Raw genomic sequence first — 12234 nt, 5'->3', positions numbered from 1 at the left:
GTACGATTCTTCCAGATGAAATTGAAAAGCACCTGGTCAACCTATTTCGTTGTCAAGCTGTCGGGACTGGGCTGCGTGTAGGGGACTGGGCTGCGTGTAGGGGACTGGGCTGCGTGTAGGGGACTGGGCTGCGTGTAGGGGACTGGGCTGCGTGTAGGGGACTGGGCTGCGTGTAGGGGACTGGGCTGCGTGTAGGGACTGGGCTGCGTGTAGGGGACTGGGCTGCGTGTAGGGGACTGGGCTGCGTGTAGGGGACTGGGCTGCGTGTAGGGGACTGGGCTGCGTGTCGGGACTGGGCTGCGTGTAGGGACTGGGCTGTGTGTAGGGGACTGGGCTGCGTGTAGGGGACTGGGCTGCGTGTAGGGGACTGGGCTGCGTGTAGGGGACTGGGCTGCCGGTAGGGGACTGGGCTGCGTGTAGGGGACTGGGCTGCGTGTAGGGGACTGGGCTGCGTGTAGGGGACTGGGCTACGTGTAGGGACTGGGCTGCGTGTAGGGACTGGGCTGCGTGTAGGGGACTGGGCTGCGTGTAGGGGACTGGGCTGCGTGTCGGGACTGGGCTGCGTGTAGGGGACTGGGCTGCGTGTCGGGACTGGGCTCTAACAGGCCTACACACCGACTGGCAAATGGGACTCGTGTTGTCCTCATGATCCAAGTGTGAAAAACTATCCAGCACATTATCAGGCTCCTAATCGTCAAGCATTGATAACCTTTTCTTAGCATTGTAAATAATTGCTCCTTTCGGATAAATACTTTTCATTTAATTGATTTATTAAAACCCAGTGTGATACCCCAGAGTCATGTGTAATTCCAAACCTGTCGATTACACCTTCGTGTGCCTTATTACGCCTTACGCATAGTGGGAAGTGATACTGGTAGGTAAAATTAACTTCCTGTTATTTCACTAGGCAAGTCATTTAAGAACAAATTCTTATTTTCAATGACGGCCTAGGAACAGTGGGTTCTCTGCCTTGTTCAGGGGAACAGTGGGTTCTCTGCCTTGTTCAGGGGAACAGTGGGTTCTCTGCCTTGTTCAGGGGAACAGTGGGTTCTCTGCCTTGTTCAGGGGAACAGTGGGTTCTCTGCCTTGTTCAGGGGAACAGTGGGTTCTCTGCCTTGTTCAGGGGCAGAACGACAGTTACGGTTTTCTCCAGGTGAAGGAGAGTCGGACCAAAATGCAGCGTGGTTATTCTGATACATTGTTTAATAAAGAAGAAACACGAACAGTACAAAAACAACCAACGCAACATGAAAACCTAAACAGCCTTATCTGGTGCAAACTAACACAGAGACAGGAACAATCACCTACGAAACACTCACAGAATATGGCTGCCTAAATATGGTTCCCAATCAGAGACAACGATAAACACCTGCCTCTGATTGAGAACCACTCCAGACAGCCATAGACTATGCTAGAAAACCCCACTAAACCACAATCCCAATACGTACGAAAACCCCAAGACAAAACACACCACATAATAAACCCATGTCACACCCTGGCCTGACCAAATTAATAAAGAAAACACTAAATACTAAGACCAGGGCGTGACAACGACAGATTTGTACCTTGTCAGCTCGGGGGTTTGATCTTGCAACCTTTCGGTTACAAGTCCAACGCTCTAACCACTAGGCTACCTACCTCCTCTACACTCTAACCACTAGGCTACCTACCTCCTCTACACTCTAACCACTAGGCTACCTACCTCCTCTACACTCTAACCACTAGGCTACCTACCTCCTCTACACTCTAGGCTACCTGTCACCCCTGGGTTAACTAGGTTAAACAGAGGTTGGTCTATATGTTATTGATCACAGATTGCGGATTGTGTAATTTAGTTTATGTCAATAGTGTTCTGATGAGCATGTGTTATGTTTCACCACAAGAGGGCAGGACTAGCTTGATATTCTGTTGCTCCTGAAGTGAGGATGTTGTGGTCACTGCAGGCCAGGGTAGTAGGATTTGGTCCCATTCTCTTACTTTTTCACCCTCTGTTCCTCTATTCTCTCTCTATTTCACCCCCTGTCCTTCTCTTATCTCTATTTTTCACCCTCTGTGGAGGTGAGAGGTCAACTACACTACATTGAGAGGCTCTGGACTACTACGGACGAACTGAACATAGGGCAATTCTGGCAACTGTCTGATGGGCTGGTTCATTCTCAACCCAGGGGTCTGTCTATAGGGGAAAGGGGGAAACCTAGTCAGTTGTATAACTGAATGCATTCAACTGAAATGTGTCTTCCGCATTTAACCCAACCCCTCTGAATCAGAGAGGTGCAGGAAGGGCTGCCTTAATCGACATCCACATCTTCAGCGCCCGGGGAACAGTGGGTTAACTGCCCGGGGAACAGTGGGTTAACTGCCCGGGAAACAGTGGGTTAACTGCCCGGGAAACAGTGGGTTAACTGCCCGGGGAACAGTGGGTTAACTGCCCGGGGAACAGTGGGTTAACTGCTCGGGGAACAGTGGGTTAACTGCCCGGGGAACAGTGGGTTAACTGCTCGGGGAACAGTGGGTTAACTGCCCGGGGAACAGTGGGTTAACTGCCTGGGGAACAGTGGGTTAACTGCCCGGGGAACAGTGGGTTAACTGCCATGGGAACAGTGGGTTAACTGCCCGGGAAACAGTGGGTTAACTGCCCTGGGAACAGTGGGTTAACTGCCCGGGGAACAGTGGGTTAACTGCCCGGGGAACAGTGGGTTAACTGCCCGGGGAACAGTAGGTTAACTGCCCGGGGAACAGTGGGTTAACTGCCCTGGGAACAGTGGGTTAACTGCCCTGGGAACAGTGGGTTAACTGCCCTGGGAACAGTGGGTTAACTGCCCGGGGAACAGTAGGTTAACTGCCCGGGGAACAGTAGGTTAACTGCCCGGGGAACAGTGGGTTAACTGCCCGGGGAACAGTGGGTTAACTGCCCGGGGAACAGTGGGTAAACTGCCCGGGGAACAGTGGGTAAACTGCCCGGGGAACAGTGGGTTAACTGCTCGGGGAACAGTGGGTTAACTGCCCTGGGAACAGTGGGTTAAATGCTCGGGGAACAGTGGGTTAACTGCCCGGGGAACAGTGGGTTAACTGCTCGGGGAACAGTGGGTTAACTGCCCGGGGAACAGTGGGTTAACTGCTCGGGGAACAGTGGGTTAACTGCCCTGGGAACAGTGGGTTAACTGCCTGGGGAACAGTGGGTTAACTGCCCGGGGAACAGTGGGTTAACTGCCCGGGGAACAGTAGGTTAACTGCCCGGGGAACAGTGGGTTAACTGCCCGGGGAACAGTGGGTTAACTGCTCGGGGAACAGTGGGTTAACTGCTCGGGGAACAGTGGGTTAACTGCCCGGGGAACAGTGGGTTAACTGCCCGGGGAACAGTGGGTTAACTGCCCGGGGAACAGTGGGTTAACTGCCCGGGGAACAGTGGGTTAACTGCCCGGGGAACAGTGGGTTAACTGCCCGGTGAACAGTGGGTTAACGGCCCGGGGAACAGTGGGTTAACTGCCCGGGGAACAGTGGGTTAACTGCCCGGGGAACAGTGGGTTAACTGCTCGGGGAACAGTGGGTTAACTGCCCGGGGAACAGTGGGTTAACTGCTCGGGGAACAGTGGGTTAACTGCCCTGGGAACAGTGGGTTAACTGCCCGGGGAACAGTGGGTTAACTGCCCGGGGAACAGTGGGTTAACTGCCCGGGGAACAGTGGGTTAACTGCCCGGGGAACAGTGGGTAAACGGCCCGGGGAACAGTGGGTAAACGGCCCGGGGAACAGTGGGTTAACTGCCCGGGGAACAGTGGGTTAACTGCTCGGGGAACAGTGGGTTAACTGCCCGGGGAACAGTGGGTTAACTGCTCGGGGAACAGTGGGTTAACTGCCCTGGGAACAGTGGGTTAACTGCCTGGGGAACAGTGGGTTAACTGCCCGGGGAACAGTGGGTTAACTGCCCGGGGAACAGTAGGTTAACTGCCCGGGGAACAGTGGGTTAACTGCCCGGGGAACAGTGGGTTAACTGCTCGGGGAACAGTGGGTTAACTGCTCGGGGAACAGTGGGTTAACTGCCCGGGGAACAGTGGGTTAACTGCCCGGGGAACAGTGGGTTAACTGCCCGGGGAACAGTGGGTTAACTGCCCGGGGAACAGTGGGTTAACTGCCCGGGGAACAGCGGGTTAACTGCCCGGTGAACAGTGGGTTAACGGCCCGGGGAACAGTGGGTTAACTGCCCTGGGAACAGTGGGTTAACTGCCCGGGGAACAGTGGGTTAACTGCTCGGGGAACAGTGGGTTAACTGACCGGGGAACAGTGGGTAAACGGCCCGGGGAACAGTGGGTTAACTGCCCGGGGAACAGTGGGTTAACTGCCCGGGGAACAGTGGGTAAACGGCCCGGGGAACAGTGGGTAAACGGCCCGGGGAACAGTGGGTAAACGGCCTTGTTCAGGGACAGAACTGCAGATTTCTTACCTTGTCAGCTCAGGGATTTGATCCAGCAACCTTTCTGTTACTGGTACAACGCTCTATCCACCAGGCTACCTGCTACAATTGGGGGTGTTGTGCATAATTATCACTATTTTGCTAATAATGTGGGCTTCAAGGAAAACTACGACTGATGTCCCTGGCTGAACCTGGCTACACTGAGAGAAAGAGAGGGAGAGTGTTTTGGCTCACACCACAGCAGCCTCTAGACGCAAACAGAAAAACGGCTCAGTAACTCAGATTGGACCAAACATATAGGCTTAGTTAACACATTTGACACATCAGCTGTGATTAATGTATGTATTAATGAGGAAACAGCGGGACAGCAGTCTAATCTTATGGGTCCTGTTTTTGTTACGTACATAATGCTACACGATGGATTGTTTTTAATGAATTTGTCTGCGCAAAAAAAAAAAAATGTTAACAACCATTGTGTGTAACTGTTTAAGGAAATAAAACACACGTCTTCTACAAGTCCAATATAGGAAAGTGCCCTGTAACTGCATTCCCAATGTATGTCTGGAATGAATTTCCCACTAGAAGGGCACCAAAGGCAATGTGCTGTATGCCTCTGGCAGTATATTACAGTATGTGAGAGAGACCCTAGCAACACGTTGTGAAATCACACAGCTACGGCACGAAGACTTTCTTTTTGTAACAAGTTAGATCGACCGTCACATTCCAGCACTTTAATAGGAGCACAGAGCCCCACGGCGAGGGAGCAGATCAGATCAAATCAGATCTCATTTTATTGGTCACATACACATTTTTAGCAGATGTTATTGCGGGTGTAGTGAAATGCTTGTGTTCCTAGCTTGTGTTCCATTATTAAAGGGGCCAGTGTTCCATTATTAAAGGGGCCAGTGTTCCATTATTAAAGGGGCCAGTGTTCCATTATTAAAGTGACCAGTGTTCCATTATTAAAGGAGCCAGTGTTCCATTATTAAAGTGACCAGTGTTCCATTATTAAGTGACCAGTGTTCCATTATTATAGTGACCAGTGTTCCATTATTAAAGTGACCAGTGTTCCATTATTAAGTGACCAGTGTTCCATTATTAAAGTGACCAGTGTTCCATTATTAAAGTGACCAGTGTTCCATTACTAAAGTGACCAGTGTTCCATTACTAAAGTGATCAGTGTTCTATTATTAAAGTGACCAGTGTTCCATTATTAAAGTGATTAGTGTTCCATTATTAAAGTGACCAGTGATTCCATGTCTATGTACAGTATATAGGGCAGCAGCCTCTAAGGTGCAGGGTTGAGTAACCGGGTGGTAGCTAGGTAGTGATGGCTATTTAACAGTCTGATGGCCTTGAGATAGAAGCTGTTTTTCAGTCTCTTGGTCCCTGCTTTGATGCACCTGTACTGACCTCGCCTTCTGGATGACAGCGGGGTGAACAGGCAGTGGCTCGAGTGGTTGTTGTCCTTAATGATCTTTTTGGCCTTCCTGTGACATCGGGTGCTATAGATGTCCTGGAGGGCAGGCAGTGTGCCCCCGGTGATGCGTTGGGCAGACCTCACTACCCTCTGGAGAGCCTTACGGTTGTGGGCGGAGCAGTTACCCCCAGTGATGCGTTGGGCAGACCACACCCCCTTGCGGTGTTAGCTATGTTTAATAAGGATTACATGTGATCCTGCACACTTTCACACACATTCACACAACTTCAAACACAGAGAGACAGACAGAGAGGGAGAGACAGAGAGGGAGAGACAGAGAGAGAGACAGAGAGACAGAGAGAGAGAGAGACAGAGAGAGAGAGAGACAGAGAGAGACAGACAGAGAGAGACAGAGAGAGAGACAGAGAGGGAGAGACAGAGAGAGAGACAGAGAGACAGAGAGAGAGACAGAGAGGGAGAGACAGAGAGAGAGACAGAGAGACAGAGAGAGAGAGAGTGACAGAGAGAGAGAGAGACAGAGAGAGAGAGAGACAGAGAGAGAGAGAGTGACAGAGAGAGAGAGAGACAGAGAGTGAGAGAGAGGGAGAGAGAGAGGGAGAGAGACAGAGAGAGAGAGAGACAGAGAGGGAGAGAGACAGAGAGAGAGACAGGGAGACAGATAGAGAGAGAGAGAGGGAGACAGATAGAGAGAGAGAGAAAGAGACAGCTAGAGAGAGAATGAGAGAGACAGGGAGAGAGAGAGACAGCTAGAGAGAGAGAGACAGATAGAGAGGGAGAGAGACAGGGAGAGACATATAGAGAGTGAGAGAGACAGGGAGAGAGACAGGGAGAGACATATAGAGAGTGAGAGAGACAGGGAGAGACAGATAGAGAGGGAGAGAGACAGAGAGAGAGTGAGTGAGACAGGGAGAGAGACAGGGAGAAAGGGAAAGAGATAGATAGGGAGAGAGAAAGAGAGAAATGGAAAGAGATAGATAGGGAGAGAAAGAGAGAGAAAGGGAAAGAGCTAGATAGGGAGAGAGAGAGAGAGAGAGAGAGAAAGGGAAAGAGATAGATAGGGAGAGAGAGAGAGAGAGAGGGAGAGAGACAGAGAGAGAGACAGGGAGACAGATAGAGAGAGAGAGGGAGACAGATAGAGAGAGAGAGAAAGAGACAGCTAGAGAGAGAATGAGAGAGACAGGGAGAGAGAGAGACAGCTAGAGAGAGAGAGAGACAGGGAGAGAGGGAGAGAGACAGGGAGAGACATATAGAGAGTGAGAGAGACAGGGAGAGAGACAGGGAGAGACATATAGAGAGTGAGAGAGACAGGGAGAGACGGATAGAGAGGGAGAGAGACAGAGGGGGAGAGACAGAGAGAGAGTGAGTGAGACAGGGAGAGAGACAGGGAGACAGATGGAGAGGGAGAGAGAGAGACAGGAAGAGAGACAGGGAGACAGATAGAGAGACAGGGAGAGACAGATAGAGAGGGAGAGAGACAGGGAGAGACAGATAGAGAAGGAGAGAGACAGGGAAACAGATAGAGGGAGAGAGACAGGGAGAAGGGAGAGAGACAGGGAGAGACAGATAGAGAGTGAGAGAGACAAATAGAGAGTGAGAGAGACAGATAGAGACAGATAGAGAGGGAGAGAGACAGAGAGAGAGTGAGTGAGACAGGGAGAGAGACAGGGAGAGACAGATAGAGAGGGAGAGAGACAGGGAGAGACAGATAGAGAAGGAGAGAGACAGGGAAACAGATAGAGGGAGAGAGACAGGGAGAAGGGAGAGAGACAGGGAGAGACTGATAGAGAGGGAGAGAGAGGGAGAGAGACAGGGAGACAGGGAGAGACAGATAGAGAGGGAGAGAGACAGGGAGAGACAGATAGAGAAGGAGAGAGACAGGGAAACAGATAGAGGGAGAGAGACAGGGAGAAGGGAGAGAGACAGGGAGAGACTGATAGAGAGGGAGAGAGAGGGAGAGAGACAGGGAAACAGATAGAGAGGGAGAGAGAAAGGGAAAGAGATAGATAGGGAGAGAGAAAGAGAGAGAAAGGGAAAGAGCTAGATAGGGAGAGAGAGAGAGAGAGAGAGAGAAAGGGAAAGAGATAGATAGGGAGAGAGAGAGAGAGAGAGAGAGAAAGGGAAAGAGATAGATAGGGAGAGAGAGAGAGAGAGAGAGAAAGGGAAAGAGATAGATAGGGAGAGAGAGAGAGAGAGAAAGAGAAAGAGATAGATAGGGAGAGAGAGAGAGAGAAAGGGACAGAGATAGATAGGGAGAGAGAGAGAGGGAGAAAGGGAAAGAGATAGATAGGGAGAGAGAGAGAGAGAAAGGGAAAGAGATAGATAGGGAGAGAGAGAGAGAGAGAAAGGGAAAGAGATAGAGAGGGAGAGAGAGAGAGAAAGGGAAAGAGATAGATAGGGAGAGAGCGGGAGAGAGACAGGGAAACAGATAGAGAGGGAGAGAGAGGCAGAGAGAAAGGGAAAGAGATAGAGAGGGAGAGAGAGGGAGAGAGAGAGAGAGAGAGAAAGGGAAAGAGATAGAGAGGGAGAGAGCGGTAGAGAGACAGGGAAACAGATAGATAGGGAGATAGAGGGAGAGAGACAGGGAAACAGATAGATAGGGAGAGAAAGGGAGGGAGAGAGAGGGAAACAGATAGATAGGAAGAGAGAGGGAGAGAGACAGGGAAACAGATAGATAGGGAGAGAAAGGGAGAGAGAGAGAGATAGGGAAACAGATAGATAGGGAGAGAGAGAGAGAGAGAGGGAAACAGATAGATAGGGAGAGAGAGGGAGAGAGAGGGAGAGAGACAGGGAAACAGATAGATAGGGAGAGAAAGGGAGAGGGAGAGGGAAACAGATAGATAGGGAGAGAGAGGGAGAGAGACAGGGAAACAGATAGATAGGGAGAGAGACAGGGAAACAGATATAAAGGGAAACAGATAGAAAGGGAAACAGATAGATAGGGAGAGAGAGAGAGAGACAGGGAAACAGATAGATAGGGAGAGAAAGGGAGAGAGAGGGAGAGATAGAGAGAGAGAGAGAGAGAACGGGAAACAGATAGATAGGGGGAGAGAGAGAGGGACAGAGATAGGGAAACAGATAGAAAGGGAAACAGATAGATAGGGAGAGAGAGAGAGAAACAGATAGATAGGGAGAGAGAGAGATAGGGAGAGAGACAGGGAAACAGATAGAGAGGGAGAGAGACAGGGAAACAGATAGAGAGGGAGAGAGAGAGAGGGAGAGAGACAGGGAAACAGATAGAGAGGGAGAGAAAGTACATGGTCGCAATTGTAAATGAGAACTTGTTCTCAACTTGCCTACCTGGTTAAATAAAGGTAAAATAAATAAATAAATAAACATGCAGCTTCTAATAATAACCCATTTTAATTGAAACACTTTTCATTACATCCAAAGTCACTACATAACACAATCAGCAGGGTAAAAAGTAATACAATGAAATATTAAAATAAATAAAAGTACACTAAACATGATGACAGACTGACCATGGAGAACAATAACATGATGACAGACTGACCATGGAGAACACTAACCATGATGACAGACTGACCATGGAGAACACTAACCATGATGACAGACTGACCAAGGAGAACAATAACCATGATGACAGACTGACCAAGGAGAACACTAACCATGATGACAGACTGACCATGGAGAACACTAACCATGATGACAGACTGACCATGGAGAACACTAACCATGATGACAGACTGACCAAGGAGAACACTAAACATGATGAGAAAGGCCTGTAGTTGGTGAGGAAGAGGTTTGAGAAAGGCCTCTGGTTGGTGAGGAAGAGGAGGTTTGAGAAAGGCCTGTAGTTGGTCAGGGAAAGGAGGTTTGAGAAAGGCCTGTAGTTGGTGAGGAAGAGGAGGTTTGAGATAGGCCTGTAGTTGGTGAGGAAGAGGAGATTGCGAAAGGCCTGTAGTTGGTGAGGAAGAGGAGATTGAGATAGGCCTGTAGTTGGTGAGGAAGAGGAGGTTTGAGAAAGGCCTGTAGTTGGTGAGCAAGGAGAGGTACGGAGTTCAGTGGTTTCATTGACAAGGGAGAAGACATGAAGTGTGTTCACAGTGGTGAGTCAGGTGGGGTGGGGGGGGGGGGGGGGGGGGGGAGTTTGTTGATGGTAGAGAAGAACACCCCTGGGTTTCCTAGTTCACCTTATGGATTACGAGCCATGTTCATTTGTAGAGCCGTTCTAGTTGCTTTCATGGCATGCAGCTCAGGAGAATACCTTGGCTCTGGGTATGTTGCGGTGCCAGCTAGCCTAGTGGTTAGCGCGTTGGACCAATAATCTAAATGGTTGCTGGATCAAATCCCAGAGCTGACAAGATAAAGATGTGCCGAGCTCCCTCTGAACAAGGCAGTTAACCCGCTGTTCCCCTGAACAAGGCAGTTAACCCGCTGTTCCCCTGAACAAGGCAGTTAACCCGCTGTTCCCCTGAACAAGGCAGTTAACCCGCTGTTCCCCTGAACGAGGCAGTTAACCCGCTGTTCCACTGAACAAGGCAGTTAACCCGCTGTTCCCCTGAACAAGGCGGTTAACCCACTGTTCCCCTGAACAAGGCAGTTAACCCGCTGTTCCCCTGAACAAGGCAGTTAACCCGCTGTTCCCCTGAACAAGGCAGTTAACCCGCTGTTCCCCTGAACGAGGCAGTTAACCCGCTGTTCCCCTGAACAAGGCAGTTAACCCGCTGTTCCCCTGAACAAGGCGGTTAACCCACTGTTCCTCTGAACAAGGCAGTTAACCCGCTGTTCCCCTGAACGAGGCAGTTAACCCGCTGTTCCCCTGAACAAGGCAGTTAACCCGCTGTTCCCCTGAACGAGGCGGTTAACCCGCTGTTCCCCTGAACGAGGCAGTTAACCCGCTGTTCCCCTGAACGAGGCAGTTAACCCGCTGTTCCCCTGAACGAGGCGGTTAACCCGCTGTTCCCCTGAACAAGGCGGTTAACCCACTGTACCCCTGAACAAGGCAGTTAACCCACTGTTCCCCTGAACAAGGCAGTTAACCCGCTGTTCCCCTGAACAAGGCAGTTAACCCGCTGTTCCCTTGAACGAGGAGGTTAACCCGCTGTTCCCCTGAACGAGGCAGTTAACCCGCTGTTCCCCTGAACAAGGCAGTTAACCCGCTGTTCCCCTGAACAAGGCAGTTAACCCCACTGTTCCCCTGAACAAGGCAGTTAACCCGCTGTTCCCCTGAACAAGGCAGTTAACCCGCTGTTCCCCTGAACAAGGCAGTTAACCCCACTGTTCCCCTGAACAAGGCAGTTAACCCGCTGTTCCCCTGAACAAGGCAGTTAACCCGCTGTTCCCCTGAACGAGGCGGTTAACCCCCTGTTACCCTGAACAAGGCAGTTAACCCGCTGTTCCCCTGAACGAGGCGGTTAACCCGCTGTTCCCCTGAACGAGGCAGTTAACCCGCTGTTCCCCTGAACGAGGCAGTTAACCCGCTGTTCCCCTGAACGAGGCGGTTAACCCACTGTTCCCCTGAACAAGGCAGTTAACCCGCTGTTTCCCTGAACAAGGCAGTTAACCCGCTGTTCCCCTGAACGAGGCAGTTAACCCGCTGTTCCCCTGAACGAGGCGGTTAACCCGCTGTTCCCCTGAACGAGGCAGTTAACCCGCTGTTCCCCTGAACAAGGCAGTTAACCCGCTGTTCCCCTGAACAAGGCAGTTCACCCGCTGTTCCCCTGAACGAGGCGGTTAACCCCCTGTTACCCTGAACAAGGCAGTTAACCCGCTGTTCCCCTGAACAAGGCAGTTAACCCACTGTTCCCCTGAACAAGGCAGTTAACCCGCTGTTCCCCTGAACGAGGCGGTTAACCCGCTGTTCCCCTGAACGAGGCAGTTAACCCGCTGTTCCCCTGAACAAGGCAGTTAACCCGCTGTTCCCCGGTAGGCCGTCATTGTAAATAAGAATTTGTTCTTATCTGACTTGTCTAGTTAAATAAAATGTTGAAGTTGAACATCCAGTTGGAAGGAGAGCTGTTTTGTGAAGAGAGCCGTTCTCCCTGTACCCTCCCTTTCATCTTCTCTATAGTCTTCCTCTCCCCCTTCTGTCTTTCAAACCATTTCTCCTTCAGTAATCCAGAGAGAGTGTGCATTAATCAACATCGCACAGAAAGGAGCAGTGGAATTCTAATAGAGAAAATAACATCTTTGTTGTCATGAATGTTCATGGGGACGTGTGTTGAGTGACTGAATGTGATTGTGTGTATGAGCGTAACATAGGGCGCAGCTCCGCTAGACAGTGGTGCTACTGAGGGCTGATATTCATTTCTACGATGGTACGTGAACATCTCCCCTTTGAAGTAAGAGGTGCCACATCCACTCCCCTCCTGTCTATTTCTGAGATGATGGAGGAGCCATGGATAAGGACTTGAGCTCTCCTCC

The sequence above is a fragment of the Oncorhynchus mykiss genome, chromosome 24 (assembly GCF_013265735.2).
Source record: "Oncorhynchus mykiss isolate Arlee chromosome 24, USDA_OmykA_1.1, whole genome shotgun sequence".
Taxonomy (NCBI): Eukaryota; Metazoa; Chordata; class Actinopteri; order Salmoniformes; family Salmonidae; genus Oncorhynchus; species Oncorhynchus mykiss.
This window is presented reverse-complemented; position numbering follows the sequence as displayed.